The sequence below is a fragment of the Phoca vitulina genome, unplaced genomic scaffold, assembly GCF_004348235.1.
Source record: "Phoca vitulina isolate PV1807 unplaced genomic scaffold, GSC_HSeal_1.0 scaffold34, whole genome shotgun sequence".
In the NCBI taxonomy this organism is placed as follows: domain Eukaryota; kingdom Metazoa; phylum Chordata; class Mammalia; order Carnivora; family Phocidae; genus Phoca; species Phoca vitulina.
The window spans coordinates 4425311-4450533 of record NW_022589737.1 but is presented as its reverse complement, the minus strand read 5'-3'; the positions used below and the strand labels follow the sequence as shown (position 1 = coordinate 4450533).

The following is a 25223-nucleotide window of genomic DNA, read 5'->3' as shown; positions in this document are numbered from 1 at the left end:
ACCCAGGGGAATGATGCCCCCCACCCCCCACTGCCTGGGCCTCTCATACCAGGCAGGGGGGTTTCAGGGCCCCCAGGGGTACCCCAGCTCTGGTTCCAGCACAGCGCGTTTACAGCTCTCTGAAGGCTGAGCTTCCAGCGCCCAGGACACCTGCAGGCTCTGGGGAGCTGGGATTTCCTGGCTGAACTTTAAACTGGCCCCAAGCCCTTCACTGTCCCCATGGGCTCCCATAGTGGCAGGTGCCTGGCAAAAGCTAACTGCCAGGGACAATGGGCTCCTTGAGAGTGCACATCCTGCCTTCCAGAACCAGTGAGCTGGGGAGAAAAGGAAGAAGGAAAAGAAGACAACTTACTTGTTGAGATCGGAGCTGCCGGGTCCCACTGATGCTAACTTCTGGACCTCCCTTAGAGGCGGTGCAGGGGTGCTCAGGGCCCTCGAGGGGACTCTCCAGCCCCAGCCATTACCACAGCCTCCGACTCTGCCTAGAGCTCCTCCCTGCTGTAGGGTCCTGTGGCCAGAGGCTTCTAAGCCATCCTGTCCCTTCCTTCGCCAGCCCCTCAGTCACTCCCTTCCTCCGGCAGCGGGAGGCTCTGCTCACGCTCGCACTCTCTCTCTCCCCCGCTCTCCCTCTCTCCCCCTCCTCCCCTCCGCCCGCTTCTCTCTCCCGGCTCTCCTCCCCTTCGGCCCCAGTACAAACGACTCTCTGTGTAATAATGTGTAATAACCGACTTAAAGGGCCGCAGGCAAAGGCGGGAGGGTGGTTCCGGGGCCGCGGCTGGTTCTGAATGAATGGGGTCCGGGAGGGGGAGAGAGGACCCGAGGGGAGGGGTGGGGTGGGGGTTCTCCCCTCCCTCGCTACCCCCCTCGCTGCTAGCCCGGGGCGGGTGGTACTGGGGCTGCTTCTGGCCCTGCAGAGGCCAAGGACGGAGATCTGTGCAAGTGTGTGTGTGTGTGTGTGTGCGCGCGCGCGCGCGCGCGCGCGCGTGTGTGTGACATGCACCTGTGTCTGTGTGAGTGCCGTGTGTGCGTGTGTGTATGCACCCGTGTCTGTGTGAGCGCCCGCGTGTGTGTGTGAGTGTGCACCCGTGTCTGGGTGAGCGCCGCGCGTGTGTGTGTGAGTGTGCACCCGTGTCTGTGAGCGCCCGCGTGTGCATGTGTGACATGCACCTGTGTCTGTGTGAGCGCCCGTGTGTGCGTGTGTGTGCACCCGTGTCTGTGTGAGCGTCACGTGTGTGTGTAAGTGTGCACCCGTGTCTGTGTGAGCGCCCGCGTGTGTGTGTGAGTGTGCACCCATGTCTGTGTGAGCGCCCGCATGTGTGTGTGCACCCGTGTCTGTGTGAACGCCCACGTGTGCGTGTGTGAGTGTGCACCCGTGTCTGTGTGGACGCCCGCGTATGCGTGTGTGAGTGTGCACCCGTGTCTGTGTGAGCGCCCGCGTGTGCGTGTCTGACACACACTTGTGTCTGTGTGAGCGCCCGCGTGTGCATGTGTGACACGCACCTGCGTCTGTGTGAGCGCCCGCGTGTGCATACGTGTGAATGCACGTGTGTTTCATGGGTGCGGTGGAGCAGACGAAAGAAGGAAGGAACTGGAAGGCAGAAATTTTGGGGCAGGGCCTTGGCCGGGCTGCGCAGTCTCTCCACCCTGCTGCATCCTCACCCCTGGCTCTCGTGGGCCTGTGGTCTGGTTGTCTGGTCGGTGACAGGTAACCGGTCTGCTGCTCCCAGGGCTCTCTGCTCACCCCCAAATGTGCTCTCCGGGGCCATGTGGCCCTTGGCTGGGTAGGAAGAGCGGGAAATGCTCCCTCCCGCTGCTCAAAGAAGCCCCCCCTGCCTCAGTGGAACCTAGGCTGAGAAGAGCAGCTGTGTTCCCTTTTGGATTCCTCCCTTCCCTGCCTGGAGGAAAGATGATTGCATGCTGTTTATTCCTCAGTCCATGGAAGCTGCTGGAAAGGCAGCGGCGGCAGATGGGGCACCCCCTGCAAAGAGAGGCCTGCTGCCTGGGGAGGGGCCGGCAAGCTTCTCGGCGGACAGGTCCATTGAGGGCAGCTCTTTGGGTTCAACACCCTTGCTCTAGGCCCCGAGTGTGTCTCCTCTCTCCTCACAGGCCCACCTGATCAAGTGTGTGAGGTCGGTGTCCATGAGACCGTGGGCTCCGCCAGGGCAGTGACTGTGACTGTCTTGTTCTCTGCTGTGTCCCCAGCACCTCGCACAAGTGCTCAATGAATATTTATCAGTGAACACTGTCAACAACAGGAAAACTGATTTATTAAATTACAAGAAGACAAACGGTTGTCACAGGGATTGGGGTGCACCCAGCCTATGCTCTCCTGTGAGCACAGCAACATGGCGGCGTCCCGGAAGCTTGGTCTCATGAGGGCCACCCCGGGGCTCCCGTTGCCACACAGAGCATGACGCACACAGCCCACTACCCAGGGTTAGAGTGCAGAGGGTCCCTGCCAGGGTTTGCATCCTGGAACCCCCCCTCCTCTCTCTCTCCATAGAGGGGTCCAGTTGTTCAGTGTGGCTGCACTCAGCCCTAAGTAGGAAATCTCTAAGTCCCCTTAGGAGATTTAGCCTGTCTTCCTGCTCATCCATTACATTTTGATCTAATGGCTTAACACTCTGAGAAGAAAGTTCTTAATTCCTTAATTTCCTAGCAATTGGGAGAAGCCTTGACTGTGTAGCTCTGTGGTCTGGATGACATCCATTATGTGCATTTTCTGAGCCTATGAGGTGCTCTGTCCTGGGGTAGCCATTGCTTTTGGATTCCATATAAAAACCATGGGATTTCTTCTGCCGAATCGGAGAGCTGGCTGACTTTGAAGCAAAATGTAGGGTGGTCTGGAAAATGTTTTGTAAGTATTCTCACAGCAACGGGGCCTTGGACCAAGAGACAGAAAACCTGGGTCCAGTTCTCCACCTAGATCTGAAAAATGAGACATATGGGCATTCTTGTCCTGACAGGTTTTTGCAAATTGGAGTGAACCTTAAACTTTCCATATGCCTAAGTCTCCCAGAGAGCACGGACAATATTTGGGGATCAGAGACACAACTCAAGGACCGCTCAGGGGGCTTGGCAGATGCTGGGGGCATCTTGCAGTGTCTGAAAATTGATGAGGGGATACTTGAAAGCACCGAGAATTTGGGGGTGTCATCACTGTTAATTAGAGTACAGAGCCACGGCCTCTGTCCACCTGCCTCGGCTTGTCTTACCTGCCTTCACTGAGCGAGAGATGAATCACAATAAAAGTTTTCTTTTTCGAATGTGACACACAGGAAATTATTTTTTTTCTCCTATTTATAGAAATTCCATTTGCATTTATGAGGCTGGTAATGTCTCATAAATATTTCCTGCCAGATAAAATATTAATTAAAAGAGTTTGTTGAGTTATACTCTCAAGTTCTAACTAAAACTCTTCTAAGACAAATATTTGAAGTCTTTTCTCTCATGTCAGGAGAATTCCTTGTACATTACTTGTGTATTCTAATAAGTCAACCTATCAACCCCAGAGATGTGTCAATTAATGAATACTAACTTGCAATATTTAAGAACTGAAAAAGGTATGAGAAGAGGATAGCAGATAATCGTGAAGCTGCCACCCAGTTGAAAAAAACAAAACACAACATTGCCAACATTTATGAATCTGCCCTGCATTAGGTCCCCTTTCCTCAAGAGAGAATCAATAGCCTGAATTTGGTGTTTTTCTTTCTCCTAATTTCTTTATGCTAAGACCACACCCACCCACCCACACCCCTATTCAATCAGTGAATATTGACCATGTATCAGGATTTTTGCACTCATAAACTCTTTTGATGGGTGAAGGCCTACTATGTTTGAGACTTTGATATGTACTGTGAAAAAAATGAAGGATCATGGTGGCTTTGATCTACAATGCCTTACAATTTAATTGGGAGGGTCAGCCCATGTGCAGGAAAAGTTAGCAGACAAATTAACAACTTGGGTTTTACTTCATAGGTGCTAATTGGCTGGGATGATGGTGTAGGAGAGATGGTAAAGCTAACACAGCTTGGGGAGAAGGGGCTGAGGGCTGACATCTGGCTACAGACAGAAGGGGTATCTGATGTGACCCCTGAAGTAAGACTAGGATTTGAATATGAGGGGTTAGGGTGTGTATGAAAAAAGGTGTGTCAGGGACCTGAAGGGAGGGATTGGTGCTGGGGGAAAGGGCAGGTGAAGTGTGAGGAGGGGTTGGTGACAGGGACTATATTAACCGAGTGCCTACTACGTACTGAGCTCAGCTAAGTGCTCCACACCAGTAAGTGTTTTACTCTTAACACCTCATGAAGAAGGTCGTAGTATCACCATTTCTCAGATGAGGAAACTGAGGCACAGACAAATAAAGCGTCCTCTGTGCCACAGACATGAGTAGTGATTTTCATGACCCGGTTTTGTTAGATTCCAAAACCATATTCCTGACTGTTACAGGTGAATTGTGTCCCCCCATCCCCTACTCCCCAGATTCATTTGTTGGAGACTTAACCCCCTGTACTTCAGAAGGTGATTGTATTTAGAGATAGTATTTTAAAGAGATGATTAAGTTAAAATGAAGCTGTGAGGATAGGCCCTGATCCAATCTGACTGGTGTCTTTATAAGAGGAGGAGATTGGGACGCACTGAGAGACACGGCGGGGTGGGGGTGGGGGGTGGATAGGGCGGGGGTGGGGGGAGTGCACACAGAGCAAAGGCCACGTGAAGACACAGAGAGAGGCCAAGGAGAGAGGCCTCAGGAGAAACCAGCCCTGTGGACACCTTGATCTTGGACTCCCAGCCTCTAGAATGGTGAGAAGTAAATCTGCTGCGTAAGGACCTTGCATCCCAAGCCACAGAATGTGTGCTTTATTCTGCAGAAGGGGTAGACAGTTGAAGATTTCTGAGCTGGGGAGAGATATGGAAGTCATTTTTGTGAAGAGTTTCCTGGGGCGTTTTGTACATTATTCACCCATTTATTCATTTCAGTGAGTCATTCCTGAGCCCCTATGTTGGGACCTCTGGGGCTGCAGAGGCTGGTGTGGTTCACCTCCGACCTTCACTTGCTCCCCGTGCTCACCGCACAGCTTCTATACATGGTAGGTCATAAATAAATACTTGTCAAAGGAGAAAAAGGTGATGGGCTAGGTTCTGGGGATAGAAAAAAGTGGCAAGACAAACAGTGTGTGTCTTCAAGGAGCTTACAGTCTGGTGAGGACGCCAGTCAGTATATAACTAGTTCTGCAGCTAATCGGTTTAGGTGCGAAGAGATTAGGCAGTGCCATCTGATAGAACTTCTGCCATGAAGGAAATGCTCTCTCTCTATTCCGTGTAATGTGGCATGTGTGGTTCTTGAACACGTGAGATGTGGCTAAAATGGAATTTTATTTATTTGTTATTTTTTATTTTTTTTAAGATTTTATTTATTTGAGAGAGAGAGATGGGGAGAGAGCATGAGCAGAGGGAGAGGCAGAGGGAGAAGCAGACTCCCCGCTGAGCAGGGAACCCCATGTGGGGCTCGATCCCAGGACCCTGAGATCATGACCCAAGCTGAAGGCAGACACTTAACTGACTGAGCCACCCCGGTGTCCAAGAAATGGAATTTTAAATCTAATTTCATTTCTTTTACATAGGCACTGTGGTGGGTGGTTACCGGATCGCCCAGGCTAGGGTCCGAGACAGGGGAGTGCAGTCTGGGCTATGCGATGGGGCTGGCCTGAGGTGACGACAAGGGTGGGGGCAGCAGGACCCTCACTACGACTCATAGTGTGCTCACGGGCCAGTGGTATGAGCACTGCTCCCGGGAGCCTGTCAGAAATACTGAATTCCAGGCTCCACCCCAATCCTGCTTCATTTTAACAAAATCCCCAAGTGACACCTACGCACACTGAGGTTGGCGAGAGGACACAGGCTAGGAAATACAGCTGAGGAAGACTCAGCAGATCCAGCACTGGGGAATGGGGAGAGGGGGAGGGGACCCGGATGGCTCCTCCTTGAGCGGTGCTAAGCTTCCCCGGGCTCCCCAGGGATGCTGAGTACACACGTTGCCCCTTCTCCTTCCCTCCATTAAAGCCCTGATCACAGGGTGCTGGGAGTTCATTACCCGTCTCTCCCCTCTACCTACAATCTACAATTATCTTGAGGGTGGGGTCCTTGTTTTTTTTAAATCCTTCCTTTCCCGGTGTCTGGCATCATGCCTTTTATTCAGCAAATGCTTGCCGAATGCATGCGTGCCTCATGATGGGAATGAGGAAATCCGAAGGAGCAGGTGGCTGGGAAAGGAGACATACACTTTGATTGTAGATGCAGTGCATGCTGCCTACAGACTGGACGAGCCTCTTAAATGGAGTTGTCTGAGAAAAGGCAGGAACGGATGCCTGAGTTGAGGAGGGCGTCAGGGACCTGGGTAGGGAACGCCATCTGCAGTGAGGAGAAGACTGGTACTCCCAGACTAGTTTACGTATCTGGAGGAGGGTGGAGAAGGAGAGGACAAGAGGCCAGAACTGGGGCCACACTCACATTTGGGCTGAGGGAGAAGGAGGGGGAGGACCCAGAACAAGACAGAATGGCTGGAGGGGAGCTCTGTTGTGGTGGGGTTGGGGGAGTAATAGAGTGGGGGGGCACCACGCTGAAAGGATGAGGGGCAAGAAAACATTGTGGTCAGTGTAACAGCTTCATTCATTAATAAAATATTTCCTTATCTCAGAAAAATGTGTGCTCAGCACAGTGGAGGCTAAGAAACATGTCCCCACAGGTCCCACTGACCACCCATCCAGAATAGTCAAGGGAAACAGAACCGAGGGGAAAAACAGCATCGATCAGGCTATCAAGATGTCATTAGTAATTGCAGGATGTATTAAATAAGCCTTTCTTCATGCCTGATTTCCATGCCTACATCTCTGCTTCCTGAGTCAGTAAGCATCCCACCTGTCAACGGAGGATCCCAAATCCATTTTCCATTGAATCTCTCTGGTTTCTGACGTTAGCACGCAGTGCAGCTTTGGCTTTCCTGAGACAAGCTTCCCGTTCCTGAATTTCCTTATTCATGAGTCCAGGCTCGGTGCCCGAGAGAGACATTTACCACAGTTGGCTGCACAGTTGATTTTACAACATCTGTGCTCCTAGCACGCAGCAGCGAGAAGACGGGATTTTGTCACCAGCGTTGAGCTTTCAATTATTGCACCGCTGAGGGCAGATGATTTTTTCTTTCCCTGTCCGTGAAGAGGGATGGCATTTGAAGATGAAAGAAAATAAACAGCTTTAATTCCTTCCTAACTTTATAAAATCTCATTCTGCTTTACTGGAAAACTCCATCGAAATGCTTGACCAGCAGGCCCTGCCCAGGCAGTTTCCACAAGTGGCCAATAGCACCACCTAGTGGCTGAAAGAGATCTCTCACTCGGTAGAACTAGTCATTTGTTCATTTTTATCTTTGGTTTGTGTTTTATTAAAGTAATATGTACATATGTTTGAAGCATCACATTGTTTTGGATAGTTTGATAGGAAAACAGCCAGGCCTCCTCCTCCCCATCTCCTAACCTCCAGATGTTCCGACTTTCATCTCTGCTATGTTTTCCCTGTTGGTTTTACCACACATTTCTAAATGACACACCTGTAGTAATACTCTAGATGCTTCTGTGTTAGAGACTCTCTAACTTCCCACCACCGAAGAGGAACTTCTCAGCAGTGTAGATGGAACTTAGCTCCCCTTCCTCCCCGACCCCTACCACTTATGTGCTCCCTTCTCATTTCCTGTTCCCCCAGTGGGATTTTGTCAGAATTTCGATCAGATAATCTGTGTTAATACTAGTATGTCTATAAAATTCTGGATGGAGCATAGCTGATCTATGTAGTCGACCAGACTACTTTTTCTGTCCTGTACAACTTTTGGGTTTCCCTGGAATCATTAACACTCTTGGCTTTGTTTGCTTAGTTGCCTTTGCTCTTATCACCAACCCCAACAAAACATTTCCACCTACAGTTTCAAGCTCTTCTTAAGATATCCAAGGAAAAAAAATAAATTTAAAAAATTAAAAAAAAAAAAAAGATGTCCAGATATATCCAGTGTTCTGCTGATCTCATCTCTTGGGGAAATCTGCTCTGGAGCTTTCTACTCGCTTTGGTCTGCATGGATTGCCCTCTCTGCTGGGGACATGGCTGGCCTCCTGGCATCTCTTGTCCCTTTGCCTCTCTCTTACTTCCTCCCATTTCCTCTGTTGCCTGTATGCTTCTTTCTTGGTTCATTCCCTCACTTTGGAGGAACACGTTCTATAGTTCTTTTCTGGGAAAGATAGCATGCAAGGTAAATCTTTTTTTGAGACTTTGCCTATCTGAAATATCTCTGTTCTACCTGATTGACACCTTGGCCAGGTATGGCGTTCTAAATTGGAGATCATTTTCCTTCAGAACATTACAGGGATGTCTTAATTTTTCTCCCATCTTTTGATGATATTGAAATGTCCAAAGCTAGTTTCATTCCTGATCTTTTTATATGTCCTCTTTTTCCTCTCTGAAAATGAGCAGGATCTTCTCTTTTCAGTGTTCTAAAGTGTCCCAACGATGTGACTCAGCATGGGACTATCTATCCATCGTGCTGCTTATTAGGTGGACTGGCCCATCATTGCCTTCCATTCTGGGAGATTTTCTGGCAATGCTTCTTTGATGATTTTCTTCTTCCTGTTTTCTCCATTCTCTCATTCTGGAATTCCCATCACTTAGAAGGTGGACCTTGAAAACCTCTCATTTTCTTATCTTTTCTCTCCCAATTTCATCTCTTTGTGTTTTTGCTCTGTGTTCTGGGAGATTTCCTCAACTTTTTCTTTCAACTTTCCACTGAGATTTTGGGTTTTGCTACTGTATTTTAATTTCCAAGAGCCCCACTTTTATTCTCTTAAGGTTAATTTTTTTGGGGGGGTAGCATTCTTTCTATTTGAAGGTTTCTTCTCCCTGCCCCGTCCCTGTTTCTGCTAAGAGGTTTTGCACATCTGTCTCTTTTAGCTCCTCGGCTATTGGCTATTGGGTAACCTGCTAAGAGGAAGCTCTGGGTCAGAGGATGGAGTTGACAAACTCCGGCAGGGCCATTTCATTGCAGGAACCCCTGATAGCAGTTTTGTTCTCGGGGGTAGTCAGATCTTTCAACCTGCTGGCCTCTGAAATCAAGCTGGGGAAGAGAACTGGGGACTATCTACTATGTTTACTTAGCTCTTTTTTCAGGGCATGATAAGCCCATCCTTAATGGTGCTGTGTGTCCCTCTGTCCAGGGGCTCTTTGCTTTACCATCTCTAGGAATAAATCTCCAGACCTGTGCAAGGGAGGGTCAGGAGAAGTTTTTTTGCCTGGGCCAACCCAGGCAGGGGATCTGGAAGTCTAACTACTATCCTTCCTAAATAGACTCAACGAATCCTCCTTCTTTGAGCAGATTTGTCCACCCCCCACCCCAATTTCCAGAGGTAGAATTTTGGGATTCTGAGGTGCAAATTTGCTGGTTTCTGGTTTTTTCCTGCATAAGCATAGAACACATCTGTTTTCTGGTTTTCAAAAATGTTGTTTCTGTGTCCAGTCCAGCTCTTCTTACCCTTGAGGGTTAATGCCTTCCTTAAAACTGTTATTTTATTGGGATTTCAGATGAGAGCAAAAGTAGAAGCATTTCTTTAATTCACCCTCTTTATACTCAAGTCATCCATTCATTTTTAATCATCCATTCTATAGACATTTGCTGACCACTTGCTGTGCAGTAGGCTCTGTGCCAGGTTCTGGATGTGCCGTGATAAATGAGGCTATATCCCCTGCCTGCAGAGATGCCTACCCTCATGGTAGCAAATAAATAATAAATAGTTATACAAGCTTATAGAGTGAGAGAACACAGCTAATGGTGATGGTTGGGTGTCTCCTGTGAGGTCAAGTCTCCCTGGAGGAGAACAGGTCTCTGTCTTCCAAGAGACCCCAAAGGGTGACATAGCTTAACACATTTGTCAAGGTCCTTGCAAATTCAGTTGCCTGATTTCAAGTGCAGCCGTCTCCCAAGAGCACCCATTAAAATCTAGCTTCCTAATATCTAGACAAAAATGCTAACTTATTAATTAACAGTGAGCGCCCTACCTGTGCTGGGAACTAGGACTCACATGATGGCCTGGTCAACGCCTTTCTCCCTACAGGGAGAGACCTAAATGGGAAGTCATATCATGATTGGAACGTTGCTAGGTGAACCTGGCATCCAGTAAAGGGCATTAGTTGTAGATAGACTGGGTGGTTATTAGTCTTGGCAATTGAACAAGAAGGAAGGTCATAGTCAATGGACTGGAATATTGAAGTCTGCTGAATGAGGCTGGCCTTTCTCTAGAAAGTGCCTGATTCACAGTGCACCCAGGGGTGTTATTTTCTTCACATACATCGGTTCGCAGGAAGACCCAAAGGGGTTGGGCTTTGTCTAGAGTGGGTTCAGACTCTCTTCTCCCTGCATTCCCCCCTCTCCCTGTGCACAGCTGCTCCATCCTCCCTCGGACACTCCGGCAATGTTGAGATTTTTACTGGGTCATGGGATGTGGTCTCTTACTAGATGGTGGGTTCTGCATGAGCTGCCCTAAAGCTGTCTGATGGTGGGCACACCTGCTAGGGGATTTGAAAATCATACCAAGTGTCTGTCGAGCTCTAGAGGGTCACAGAAAAAGACCACCCTGCCTCCTTTTGTAGTAACATTAGAAAATACTTACTGGGCCATTGTTCCCTGAGAATAGGCTTCCCCCTACCTCAAGAGAGCCTGATGATCATTTGCCCTAGGGTCCTTTCGTAAAGGAAGAAATCAAGCCCCAAAGCAGTTGGTGAGGGGCTGGGAGGGCCCTGGCTCCTCTGTGGAGGATGTGCAGGCCAAGATAGGAGTGGGTACAGGGTGGGGCACTCATGGCCTCTGCCTAAGGAGCCAGGGAGGATGGGTGAGGTCAGGAGGAAAGGGGCGGGGTTGCACAAATAAAGGTGGGGAACAAGAATTGCCCGTGCTCATCTCACTTCTGTTCCAGGACACAAGTCATGAGGACAAGAACATTGACCTGACTCAGGGTCATAAGGCCAGGGTCATCACTCACCCTTCTCTGCAGTTACTTTCCCTTGTTTCAATGACCACATAACATCATGATCACAAGAGTGTTTTGCAAAGGCCAAGACAGATAAAGGGAAGCTACCATGATGATTGTTTTATAAAGCAATGCCAAGAGCCTTTCAGAGAGGAAAGTTCATTGCTGGGATTCTTTTGCCTGAGGGTAGAACAGCCCTGCATCATGCTACCTGAACCTTGGTCAGGCGTCATTTGTGTTCTCCAATCTCCAAAGAGCATCCCAGACACCCACCACCTCCATTTCCACAGCCCTTGCAGTCCCCGGGGGCCACCAGAGACAGCTGTCCCCATCCTCACATCCCAGTTGGGGACAGCATGGAGTGGCCTCCGCTGTGCGTTGGTAGAGGACTTAGAACTAAAACCAGGATTTCCTAATCCCTGGTTATATTTGATCTTAGTATTACACATGATAATAATAATAATAATAGTAAGCGATGTTGATATGGCACTTAGCAATAACAAGGAACTTCCACACAATGTTGTGTAAGGCAATTATAATTTGTCCCATTTTCAAATGAAGAGGCTGAGACTCGGGGGTCACATAACATACTGCTATAAAGTGGCAAGGGCAGACCTAAACCCAGACTTCCTGACTCCAAGTACAGTGTTCTTCCTACTACCAGAGTTCCCGGCTGTCACTCTGAAATTTGGGGCCCTTATTCTAAAGCACATTTCCTCCCAGTGAATGAGATCCTCATTACCTACACCCAAATTTGCAGTGGGGCCCAAGAAATAGCAGGCGCCTGGCTGGAAGGCCAGTGAGACCCACTCTTTGGAGTCCAAGTTCCTAGGTATTCTAGGAGGGCCTGGGGTTCATGGTCCCATACGCACTGTGGGTACTGAAGACTGGCCCATGACATTAGTTGTCGGTAGGTAGATCTTTGAGCAACATGGTGATGGCAGGGCTGATCACCTTGGTAGGAAAGGACTGTTCACACATTAGCTACCGTGGCAGAAAAAGCATTCAACTTCAAGGTCACTGGACTGGCCCGAGATACTTGTGTTTTGTCATTGCAGAAGTTGGCAATTTCCAGAGCCAGTGTTTGTGTGCCTGAGTTCAGACGCTGACCCTCATAACTACGTGAGCCTGGGAAAAGTGCTGCCGGGTATCTGCACAAGGGGAATTCGTTACCTGCCCACCCCTCCCCTCTTCCCCTGAGCATTCAATGAGCACAGAGGTGACCGGCTGAGAAGGTATGGAGAAATTTATATTGACTTCCGAGTTTATGGGGACACGTGTGAGCAATTGAGAATCTAGAACAAAGTGTCTAAGACACTTCCAGCAAGAATCCCTGGAAAAGCAAAGACCAGTGTTGCTGCAACACAGAAGCCCTTCCCTCCTGCTTTCCCGACGTTTCTGGCATGATTCTGGTCCTCTGCCCTGCAGCGTCCCTGCCCCAGATCTGCTCCCCAAACAGATGCGTATAAAAGGCAAGGCCATCCGCCATCCCTTCCTTCTGTGGTCAGCTGCCCTGGCTTGAACCGCATGCTCTGTAGGGTTCTGGCAGGTCTGTGCATGTCTGAGGGAGTGGTGAGGGTGGTCCTCCAGGAGTCTACTGGCTGCCACAGGGATTGTAGCCCTAAGGGAAGAACGTTGGTGGGACTCCATAACTAACTAACCACCCTTGGTCTTCAGAGGGGAGGCGTGACCATGAGCTCTGTTGAGGGTGGGACACTCAGCATTGCCCTTAGCTCAGGTCCCATGGATGTGTGTCTTGGCCCTGGCACGGCTATCTTGGTAACTTTCCATTAAACAGAACCCCCCTGCAAACAGGAAAGTGCCTCCTCGGCTCACTTTGCCACAGCGCGGCACGGTATCGGGAGCCCTGTGTGTCATGGCGGCCCCCAGCAGAAGGAAGGTGTGGAGTGCGCTGTGGCGATGACATCAATGCTGGGGGCCAGGGCGGCAGCAGAAGGAAAGTCGAGGATGCCACACGCAGCTGTGTCTGATCTTGAGCACACCAACTGGCGAGTCCTGGAAGGTTTCTTTTGGAGGGTGGTAGTGCTTTGCAGGGGAGCAGGCAGCCTACATTAGCAGGTTGTACAAGGCAAAGGCAAGAGGAGACTCAGCTTTAATCATTCATTCATTCTTTGGACAAGGTTTCGAGCTTTGCAGCTTTGCAGCTTGAGGAACTCTGGAGGACGCAGTGATGACTCAGAGGAAGAACCTGTTTCCTGGGAACGTTGTGTCAGCAAGGGAGAGAGCTGTGCTCATGGATAAAAGTGGCAAAAAAAAAAAAAAAAAAAAAAAATACCAACCAGGCAAGAGGTAGGGGAGAAGATATATCTGCTGACTTGGGATCTGAGAGTCCTCTTGAGAGCACAGGGAGTCTTCTGGAGGCCGCTCTGTCTTCTCTCTTCGCTGGGGAAAGAGGTCAAGCGAGCGGTGAAGCTGAGTCTTCAGAATGCAAAGCAGGATTTCTGCGGTGCCGCTCTCCTGGGGGCTCCTGGGCTGCCTCCCTGCCCACTTTGTATTCATCTCTTCTGTCCACCAGACATCCTCTCGGTCCAAGGGCTAAGATGACCTATATATATTTCGTCCTTTCCCAAGGATGTATTTTTATATATTGATTTTTATGTATGTTTACATATTGTAAGCTGCCCATGTTTTTGTTTCTTTGTTTTGCAGGAGTTCTCAGATTATAAAAAAAAAACAAAAAGGAAAACAAAACAAAAAAACCCCAAACATTTCGAAAAGAAGAGAAATGTAAAAGAAATTAAAAAAAAAAAAAAAAGAAAAGAGAAGACTCCATAACTGGATGTGTAATTTCACTATCAAACCCAGGGTGCTCCCCCAGGCCTTGGGCAGAGGACATTTTGGATCCTGCTTGAGGTTTACCAAGTTCCCTGCTTAGTTCCTGGAGGCTCAAAGACCACAAAAGATATTGGGGGAGTATCTTGTCTTTGTGATTTGCTTAATATTTATGCCTCCATAGCACAATCCAGTTAGGATCTTGGATTTGAGTCCCAGTTCCTTTACTTATCATCTGTGTGGTCAACTGAAAATAAGCCACTGGAGGCCAGGCAGGGGGCTATATGGGTTATTTAGCATTTGTGAACAAAACAAAATAAAACAAAACAAAACAAAACAAAAGTCACTTCCAACTAAAGGCGAATCACTCTATGAGTTCTAAGGGGATATTAATAAGAGCATGATGTCTAGAATTAAGGAGGTGATGGAACATTCCACTTGGGCTGGCTGGAGTGCACCTCTGGAGTGCTGGGGTCCCAGGGCCATGTTTTTAAGAAGACTATAGGCAGGCAGGAGTGTTTGCATGGATGTCATTGAGGGGAGAAAGTGTGGGAAATGTGGGCAAGCCAGATTCCCTTTCAATGCAGGGGATTTGTGAATCTGTGAACCTCTCTTTCTATTCTAAAAAGGAAACTGCTTGGCAAGATGGGGTATGACACTTTTCAGATTGCTGGTCTGGTAGCTACTGATCAGAAATATTGGAACGGCCAAGTTCACATAGCAATCGAGGCCTGCCTCAACCCCAGGTCTAACTGCCCACCCCAGGATCTTTTTTGGAAGGCCTTTCACGACCTGCAGGAATAGATTTTGCTAAGCCTCCGTCTCCTCACCTCCAAAATGAGGATTAGAAAAATACATCTCTGTCTCCTTTACAGAGACACAGACAAGAGAGAACAGCAAAGAGCCCTAACTACGGGGCAGAAAGGAGATCATTCTCTTTCCCTCAGGACCTCACCACCATGTCTTACCTCTGTGCTTCTCATGAGTAAAACCTGTAAGAGGGCAGGCCCTCGGTAGAGGGGCGGGTGGGGGAACAAGGCCTGAGTCCAGCCTCTTCAGGACGGGAGCACAAACGCTTACCTACAGACGGCAGACATCTGAGAACCCATTCGGTTAGAAATGCATGGCCTTGGGGAGGTTTCCGTTCTCAGGGGAAGGACGTCCAATCCAGTCATGGTCATTACCCAGAGTCTACCTGAAGGAAACAGCCGGCAGCCATGTTCTATTTATCTCAAAGGGCTGGGAGAGGGAAAAATACCGTTGCTGTTTAGTATTGATGTAGCACTTGCTTCAGGGGAACTAACTAAAATGTGTTAAGTCTCTGGAGCTTTTCTGAGTGGCAAGAAGGCCTCAGGGCCCTGCTGAAGGATGGTGTCTTTTTCTAGAAAGCCTGGCAGAAAGAGGAATGGGGCCAAGTCTGCAGCCTTTTGGCACCTTCTCTTCCTTGTTTAATGGTGCTTTCTGAATGGTGTGACTGGCAGGGCTCCATTACTAGCACATTGTGTGTCTTTGTGTGAGAGATCTGGGCTTATCGGGTGTGTCCCCACAATGTCCCAAAGGACGGAAAATTTTACACTTGTCAGAATGTGCTAGAGATGTCAAAATAGGCAATAATATATGTAAACACAAAATTCTGAGTGAAACATGGCAAAATTCCTCGAGAGAACATTTAAAACAAAGAAAAACTGCAAGCATCATCTTCTATAGCGACCCATCTTGCTGGCATTCCAAGTGTCTGTCCCCCTTTCAAAATCATACAGTAGGAAGTAGGTACAAGCGCAGCACGTTGTCCTTCCGCCATCTTGTCTCCATCTACCTCTCTCCCGCTTCATCTTCCAGCACATCTTCTCTTGAACCAATCTTCTTCCCGTGAGTATTCCACACGTCCCAAACCTACCTTTGCTCTCCAGACTCCAAACTATTTCTCCTTCATTCACTCCCCACCTTCCACAACCCCCCGGGTGAAATTCTCCCTTTCCAGGAGCACCCAGTCTAAACATCACCATCTTGATGAAGCTTCCCCAAGTAACCTCTTCTCCTCTTTATTCATAACACTTTACATGCGTTTATGCCTCATTGTGTTTTTCACTGTCTTCTCTACATAAAATGTTAAACTCTTGAGGCCGAGGGCCATGTTTTATTCATCTCTGTAACTCCCCAAGTGCCTGGCACCATGCCTTTTCATGTGGTAAGGCCCTCAACAAGCTTTTAGTGGATTAAATGGAATCGCCAAAATCCTCGCTTCATTCAATTCTATTTTTTTTTTTTTTAAAGTCCCTTGACCTGGAATTCCTTACAGAACCATGTGCTTTCATCTTCAAGGGCAGTAAGTGTTTCGGAGGAAAAGCGTTTCATCTCCTGCATATGGCTTTCTCGAAACCTCTCCGTTGTGAAACCTGCATGGAAATGCTCTTTCCTTTTTGTCAGCTCCGTGGGATTATCTACTCCTCCTCTGTAGCAGCATGTTCGATTTAACCACCCGTCTTCCACCAGACACGGGTTCTCAAGAAAATCAAGGCCTGAAGATGAAAGAACACATTCCATCCAAGAGCCCCTCTGTCCGTTCCCCGTCAGGAGCTGGGAGACCCACCTCACCACCTGGAGGAGGGTGGTGGCCTGGGACACAGCACATCTCCTCCCTGACGTACAGATGGGAGATTAGGTTTCGCGCTAGGTAAGTAAAGATTCCAACTCAGTCTCACTATGTTCGACTGCAGCGTGTCAACTCGCTTGTTTTGCAGAAAGCATTAGATTTTGGTGGCAAAGTCATGTATCTGGGAGTCTTGAACTGGACTCTGCTTGGCTCTCCCTGCCTGGCTTTGGGACCCATGGGGTTGCCTGGGGTGCGGTCCATATGGACAAACAAGTCCCCTCTCCCAGAGCCAGGGTCAAGGAGGGGGAAATATCATCCACCAGAAACAAATCACAACCACGTGGCCCAAATACTGAGCGCTAGCCTTGGAGTGGTCTTTCTGGGAAGGGCCCCTGCCCTGGGGCCCACGTTTAGAGGGGAGGTGTAGGAAAGAATGTAACAAGAGGCTCACAGTGATGGGGTGGCTGGAGTAAACGGGGCATTACCCTTCCTTTCCTTCCACCCCAAAGGATACGGACGCTGACTGGAAAGACCCTGAATCACTCAGTGTTTGTTATTTGAAGTCACTTTCAGCTCTTGCAGCGTTGGGAAAAAGACATTCATTGAATATTTAGCACCTTATTTCCAAATAAAGAGTTTGTACTGTATCGATTTATCTTGTTTGGCACCGTTTATTGACTCCCTGATCTGAGAGGGGGGGACTTTCCCCTCCTTCAGCCCTGTTTCCTTCCACTCCTTCCTCTGCCTCCATTCCCTTCCTACGGTTACATCAAAAATTTTATTAGCTCGATACCCAGTGTTTACATCCCTATGATTCCCTAAATGTTGTTCACAGCTGAGCCAAGTGGTGTATTTTAAATACACTTTCTCTTCTTTATAAATGTTTGTCTTTAGCGGAGTTAACAATTTTCTCATTTGCCTAGTTCTTTGTATATCTATTACTCATTCATCCCGCAAATCTCCTTCAGAACCACAAACCCCCTATTAACATACCTCGGATGACTGTTTGCCTTGAGAGGCAGCCAGCTCCCCCGGCCTCCAGGGTGGTCCCCTACCTCACCCAGGCACACGTCTTCACACTCACCCACGCTGGCTCCCTAGGTCTGGGATTTCTCGTATCCCTCTCTCGGGGTGTCTGCCCTCTGTTTTGGCAAATGCATCTTCTGGTAACTTCCTGGAGTGCAGTCCATGAGAAGTAACATTTTTTCAGTTTTTTCCTTCTGGAACTTTTGTGTCTAGTCTGGGTCGTCCAAGAAGCAAGTGCCAGGACAGCTAAGGAAGACACGCCTCTTCCCCACCCCCAGCCAGGGAAAATGTGCAGGGGCCGCAGGGGAGGCTGCCGGGCAGGGGGGCCCCTGGTGCAGGAGACAGGAAGGGAAGGCTGGAGGGCTCACGTCACAGACTGCTGTCCTGGAGCTAAAGCCTCTGTCAGAGAAGTCCCATCTGTGCCTGGAACCAACCTGCCTTGGTACCCTGGCTCGCTCAGTGGGTGGCTGGGAGCAGCCGGAGGGCATGTGGCCTCAGAGCAAAGACGGTTAGGGATCCCAGCAGGTGCAGGGTGGTTAGGGATCCCAGCAGGTGCAGGGAGGTTAGGGATCCCAGCAGGTGTAGGGCGGTTAGGGATCCCAGCAGGTGTAGGGCGGTTAGGTATCCCAGCAGGTGCAGGGCGGTTAGGGATCCCAGCAGGTGCAGGGCGGTTAGGGATCCCAGCAGGTGCAGGGAGGTTAGGGATCCCAGCAGGTGCAGGGTGGTCCTCAGCTGCTCCGGCCCCTGTAGCTGGATGTCAGCTGGGTACATTCTCGGGGCTGCCACATCTCATCACAAGCATCCTGTCTCCCACACTGACCCTGTTTTTTCTTGTCTTTTCCCTCCTATCCTCGATCCTTAAAAAAGAATCCTGAGAGGTGTTCTCAGGTTTGTTTTCCAATTATTTTACCTCATCTAATGTTTTTAATTTCTTTTTTTTATTATTATGTTATGTTAATCACCATACATTACATCATTAGTTTTTGATGTAATGTTCCATGATTCATTGTAATATTTTTAATTTCTAAATGCTCTTTTTGGGGGATCTTTTTTTCTAGCATCCTATTTTTTAATACAAAATAGAATGTAAGTTCATTAAGGTAAGACACCATTATGACTCACAAAGAAAAAAACCACGTTTCCTGTTAAACTGTGACACATTACTTTCTTAGAATTTTTATCTTATGCTTCATTGAAATTGTTGTTAAAGATTTTTTTTGTTATAGGCGTTTTTTGTTATAGACATCATATTGGTGCATATTTGAAAATTGGTGAGATAAATTGCTTATCATATTTCTAAAACAATTTCACATTTAGAGTGCAGCTTTTCTGCATCCTTTTTACACCCGGAGTTGTTGATATCTATCGTGTTTTGTCATGAGATACGGTCCTCTGTGCTATCGGGAGCATTAGTGGTACAACATTTCCTTAAAAAGTGCTCTGCTAGGGGCGCCTGGGTGGCTCAGTCTTTTAAGCATCTGCCTTCAGCTTCAGGTCATGATCCCGGGGTCCTGGGATCGAGTCCCACATCGGGCTCCCGGCTCAGTGGGGAGCCTGCTTCTCCCTCTGCCTGCCACTCCCCCTGCTCGTGCTCTCTCTCTGTCAAATAAATAAATAAAACCCTTAAAAAAAGGGGGGGGGGGTGCTCCGCTATACTCTCTGGGATTTTCTCATTAGCTCCTGACACCTGTCCTGCAAAATTTGTTGCAGGTGCATTCTTGTTTGACATGCAATAGTCAAAAGATCTAGCTTCCCATTCTTGTTTCATGTCTGCAATATAGTTCTTCCTCTCTGGAGCTAAGTGGGGGTTTTAGACATTTATTTTGCTCCCTACTTTATCTTTCCAGGTGCCCTTTCTGTCTTGTCTTGATCTTTCTCTTTTGTGTTTGAGCCTTTCCTCAAACGTCTGGCGGCCTATTGACATTGAAGAGGGGTGCTCACAAGCTCACAGCTGTGAGGGAGGGGGCTGGGATAGACCCTGCAGCTTGAGTGACCTGCAGGTGTCAGTCCTGGCGGCCCTTCCTCTCAGCCCATTGTGTTCTAGAGAGAACTCTGCTTCTCCTGCGTGGTGGCCGCCAGGTGCGGTGTGAGGGGGGCACGGGTCTCCCAGTCAGCAGGCAGATTTCCACACCACCCCCCTTCTGTTTCCAGTTTTGTGCTCCACCCCTGCCCTCAGCTACATTTGAGGAACCCAAGTCCACACTCTCTGCTCTTCTCCACGGTCAACTTCAAATCCCAGGCTGGAGAATCTGCTTTCTCTAAGGACTGCCAACCAATTTTCCTGTTTGTAGCCCACACATCGGCCCTGCTTCAGATCTCCCTGGGCTCTCCCACTGCTGGGCTCTGGGATCTTGAGGCTGGCTTCTCGCTGACTTCTCCCTCAGCTCCCTCAGCGGCACTTGGGGTCAGCCCTCGCTGCTCTGCCCCATTCATTTGCTCTCTGGCTTCCTGAATGTTGTAAGAATGCCTTGACTATCTCCTTTCTTGTTCTCTTTGTCTTTGTAGATCTTTACTTTTTTAAATTCCTTGAGGGCGCCTGGGTGGCTCAGATGTTTAATTGTCTACCTTTGGCTGAGGTCATGATCTCCAGCCCTGGGTCCGGCTCCCAGCTCAGTGGGGAGTCTGCTTCTCCCTCTGTCTCTGCCCCTGCTTGTGCTCTTTCTCTCTCTCTCTCTCTATCAAATGAATAAATAAAATCTTTAAAAAAAAATTCCTTGACTCTCATTTTTGTTGAGTTCAGGAAGGAGCAAAAATAAACATTTGCTTAATCTACCATATTTTCATCTTAAAATTCTTTTTAATTTCTTTTCCTGATTCCCAAAATGAGGTGGTCAGTGCTTTGTGAAGAATATATACTGTGCCAGAAAGTGTACAATTAGAACTGCTTTTTTTTTTCTTTTAATGGAAGTATAGTTGACATACAATGTTAGGTTCGTTTCAAGGGCATAACAAGAACTGCTCTTGAACTAACTAGAGGCTGGACAATGCCCCAAACCTCTGTTTCCTTCCTGGGGAAAGAGTGTCCACCTGGTAGACAGTCCCTCAGTGAGGTAATGGTTGGGAGGAGCTTATGCATCACAGGTCGGCCTGAATTTGCCCCCCAGCTTGGTCACATTCTAAATGTGTACCCAAAGATGAGTGTCTTTACTGCTCCATTGGTACACTGTTTAAAATAATGCCTATCCCCAGGGCGCCGGGGTGGCTCAGTCGGTTAAGCGTCTGCCTTCGGCTCAGGTCATGATCTCAGGGTCCTGGGATCGAGTCCCATGTCGGGCTCCCTGCTCAGCAGGGGCTCTGCTTCTCCCTCTCCTTCTGCCCACCCCCTGCTGTGTTCTCTATCAAATGAATAAATAAAATCTTAAAAAAATAAAAAATAAAATAATACCTATCCCAAAGGCTGCTGGGATGAATTGAGCCGGGGTGGGCAAAGCACTCCACGCAGACTAGGAGTTCAGTCCATGCTGGGTTCCCCCCTTCTTCTGTTCAGACCAGGAAGGGCTTGCCTTAACAGTGTTGCTCCTCTCACCTGGGTTATCCACACGTGCCCACTCCTGGGCCCCAGAACATTGTTCCGTGTTGCAGAGTCCTGCCTGCTTTCCCTGCCATCCGCTCTGTCCCGGGCTTCTTGCCTCTCAGACCTTGTCAGGGGCTACCCTTTGTTGGGTGAATGGGATGACCTGCCTTCCCCTAAATCAGACAGGCCCCTCTAAAGACCAATTATCTCTCCAAATTGCTCCTGTTGGGATATTAGTCATGAGTAGAATCATATCTTTGAAATGTTCCAAATCTCTTTAAGGATAAAGAAAAAGAAAAAAAAACTCCATGGACTCTGGGCCTCCAGCTCAGGTGCAGAGGTCAGGAGGCTCCAGGTGGCTCAAGGAGGAAACGTTGGTGAACACCAGAGGGTTGGCACAGCCCACCGCACGGAGCCAGGGCAGAAGGAGAGGCAGTGTCCAGAGCCAGGGAGCGCCAGACTGCCAAGGACCTTCTCTGTGAGTGCAGAGGTGGGAGAAGCAGCAGACTGGGAAGCAGGCAGCAGAATTTCTCCAAGAAGACCGTGGGTGGGAGGACAGACTGAGAAAATGAATCACATTGCTTTCACGGAACATGCAGCATTCCATCAGGTCAAACATCTTCACTTGCATCTTATAACCAAGATTCGTGCAAATGGAAGAACGCATCAGCCCTTCCCTCTCTGTTGCTTAGCAACGGCTTCTTTCTCCTTCCCCTCGGGTCCCAAGGGGCCCTCTGCACTGGGTGGTGGGGGGGGTGGAGGTAAGATAATTACCTGGTCTGCATAATAATAAGACATTCTGGCTTCTTCGAGCAGGAAGTGCTTGCCTTGCAAGTGAATAAGGCACTTAAGAAACATTTCTTTTCCTCATTTGGGGTTTTATTGTGTACTGTCATCAAGAATTAATATTTACCTTTGAGAGGTGTCTGTTGGCACAAATGGGTATTTCCAGTCGTCTGGTGGATAATTGGGGGAATAAAAAGCATACCCACAACTCACACTCAGACTCAGAACATGGGCTTCTGCTTTGGAGATTGGAACAGAAAAGCCTTTTCCTGAATTGTCCTGTGCCACTCTGGTGTCTCTGAGAGTCAGAGCCCCCGAGAACGTCCATCCTGGTGGAAGAGCAGGTGACAGCCCGGGGCCTCTGAGGAGAGGCACCAAGACAAGATTAATGGTGCAAAGATCTTATTTGGGGAAACACCTAAGGGAGGGAAAATAAGAAGGGAGCCAGGAGAGCCATCGGAGGAAATTCAAGGTTGACTCTGAGTGAAAGAGAGAGGGAGGCAAGAATGAAGCATCCTAGCCTGTCCTGGAGTTTAAGGAAGGTTCTAAAGGGCCACACAAAATTTCTCAGAGGAGTCCCCTCTGCCAGTAGTGGCCTTCCCGGTGGGCGCTGTGCTCTTGTCAGTGGGACTGGGACACCCTTCTCCCTGACCTTGGAGGTCTGCAGGCTGCTTTCTCAAGGCCCTCACACCAAGACTTGAGGAAATGCACTGCTCTGGGGGCGAACCGGGTGTGGGGAGGTTATCCTGTGGGTGGGGTTGGGATCCCTGGAAAAGCAGGTAGAGGACCACACAGCCGAGGATTGAGAAAGGAGTTACTTTTGGAGAAAGGGGTGAACCTAGGGACAGAGGAGCGAGGGTGGGAACTGGCATGCCCACAGGAGACCTTCTGTGAAGGGGAAAAGTCATATTTAGCATGAGCTTTGAATCTCTCCTCTTGTTCTTTTCCCGTGGTGTTGCTCCATAGACTAGGTCTCTTACCATCGAACTTCACCCGGGAAATGCTATACTATAAGCTGCTATTCTTCTCTATTTACTGTAACAACTGATTATACTTAGATGTGTTTGAAAATAGCATTTCCTTTCTCCATGTGATTATGCATTCATTTCCACTTTATCCTCCCTATGAAAATCACGATGCATTAACTCTGTTGTATAATTGAGGGGTGTCAGAATCACGGGCCTGTGGCCTCTAGACTGTGGGGCTGCTCTCCAGTGTCTTCTGTTCTTTTAATCACTGAGACTTGAGTAAAGTCTGAAACCTCATACCATCTAGTGTGGTGTTGATTGAAGAAGAAGGGGGCAGACAGTGAAGGGATGTGTGGCCTGCCCATATCCTGTACCAAGCCCCCCAACCATTCCATAGAAACAAAGTGACAGCTCATCAAGGAGACTGTTTCTGGATGCTCCTGGGCCTGACCAGCAGTGAAGTGAGTGGCGGTCCATGGAGGACACCATGACAAGGAGGAACAGTCAGAGAGCATCTCAAGAGCGGTAAGATAAGAGCTCCACTCCCTCAGGATAGACTAGAGGGAGGCGGGCCCTAGGGTTTGGGGTAGGAAGGAGGAAAGAAAAGTGATGCTTGGGGTTTGTTGGCTTTCATGAGTGTTTACTCAATGCCAAGTGCATCACATACATTATCTCACTCCCCACCACGGACCCCACAGGGTGAGGATCTAGGAATTTGCCCCCAGGTGACAGTTGGGAATGCAGGGGGTTGCTCCCAGTCTGTTCTGTAAAGTCCCTGCTACGAAGCTTTACATTGTACTGGGACCAGGGAGACGCATGAATGGTCAAGAGAAGGTCAGGGCAGCCTGACCTTTTGTGGTCACTGAGTCAGTCACAGAGAAGAAAAACTTTGGAGGGGCTGCTTGGGGACCCCCAATGCCCACACCTGGGGGCACTAGCCTATGTGGATATGAGTGCAACCTCATGCGTTTGACTTGGGACACTGTCAGGTTGAGCAAACTGGCCTTCTGGTTCCAAGCCACCACTCCATAAACAAATTTTTCTTAATTAGCCCTGGCAACTCAACACCTCTGGTGTATCTAGCTCATTCCACTGCCACGCCTACTCTTGTTGAATCCAGTTCTAAAGTAAACTATGTTCTTTGAGAGCTGTTGCATACAGATGAGTTGGTAGCCGGTCTGAGCTGACCCACAAACTCATAAAAACCAACAGGGTCTCAGCACTGTCACCTGGGATACCCAAACTCTTGGACCAGAGGTGCAAGGTCTTGCCCACATCCAGGATCCAGCTGCTTTCTTGGGGACCAAGAAATTGAGTTTTTGTCTCTACACTTACTCTGGCAATCCATGAGGTAAGGGGGAGAAATGCCGCATGGTCTCTTTGTAGAAAAAAGAAGTTAATTTTGGGGGAAATTCAACCCTTTTTTCCGTACCTCAAGTCTAGACAGACTATCCGCCACTCCTGGGGGGTTACAAGTGTGTTTTTAACTTGCTCGCTTGATGCTCTCGTTCTGCTGATCATCCATGGATTACAAGCTGTGAGCTTCATCCCACCATCCCTTGGCCATTTCTCAGCCCAGAGCTGGAGCACTGCGGAGGCCTCGGGTCCCACTGTGCCTGGTTCCATGGTCTCCCCTTCTTGGTAGCAGAGATATGTGCAGGGATCCTCTCCCTGATAGCATCCTTCCCATGGTGGCAGGGCCTTGCATAATAGCAAGACCTCCCTCAGAGCTTCTCCATCATGAAGGCAGGGATAAAATGCTAATAAGGTCTATTATGGAAAAGGCACAAGGCTTATCTGGGTGAATTGTGTTGGGGTAAGACATTTTGCTTACCTTCCCCCAAATGCCTCTCCTTCCTTTGATGAAACATTGCCTGATTGTGAATGAATGCATTTGGATTTCTCAGCATTTGCTCAGCTCCCTAAGTTTCTGCTGTGACAAATGCTCTGTAGCAGGGGGTGGTAACCATTTCCCGTGTGCTCTACTTTATATGAGCCAAGGAGTGAACAGGCCTTGAGCCCCCTTCTCCCAACATCTCTGTCGCATAGATTCTAGGCAGAGTTGCTCGAAAAAAGTTTGTCTTTTGCAATAGGCAAGCTTTGGGGATATAATTTTCTTTTTCTTTAGTTGGGCATACAGAATAGAGCAAAACATGGTGATTGTGGTAAGGAGGCCATTTTAGATGAGAATTTATCCAGGTCTGCCAGTGGGAGCCCTTCAGTCATGGGCTTGGCTGGCCTTGTCTTGCTCTACGCTGTTTTGTGACAGTGTTAGCCTTACCCAGTCAGCTTCAGTTTTTCAAAGCAGAGTGAGGTAGGGGTATCTGAGAAGGTGTGAGCCATCAGAAAAAAAACCTTTTTTTTAAATACTTCAAGGCATGAAGATGGGTTTTCTTCTGTGTAAGGAAGCACTCCAAGTCTGTTTAGGGGCAGGGCTGGACTTGTCAGAAGCACAGTGGGGACTCCTTGTGAATGGTTCTTGGAGC

The 25223-nt window shown here is 48.7% G+C and overlaps 1 protein-coding gene across 4 annotated transcripts in view; it reads right to left on the bottom strand.

The window, feature by feature from the left end:
• KCNJ5 (potassium inwardly rectifying channel subfamily J member 5) overlaps window positions 1-597 on the bottom strand; it is a 28469-nt gene extending 27872 nt beyond the window's left edge. For all 4 annotated transcript variants that reach the window (XM_032426381.1, XM_032426383.1, XM_032426382.1 and 1 more), the window contains exon 1: window positions 353-597. The gene's annotated coding sequence lies outside the window, so the exon portion shown is untranslated. The remainder of the gene's footprint in view (window positions 1-352) is intronic.
• Between the last annotated feature and the right edge of the window lie 24626 nt (window positions 598-25223).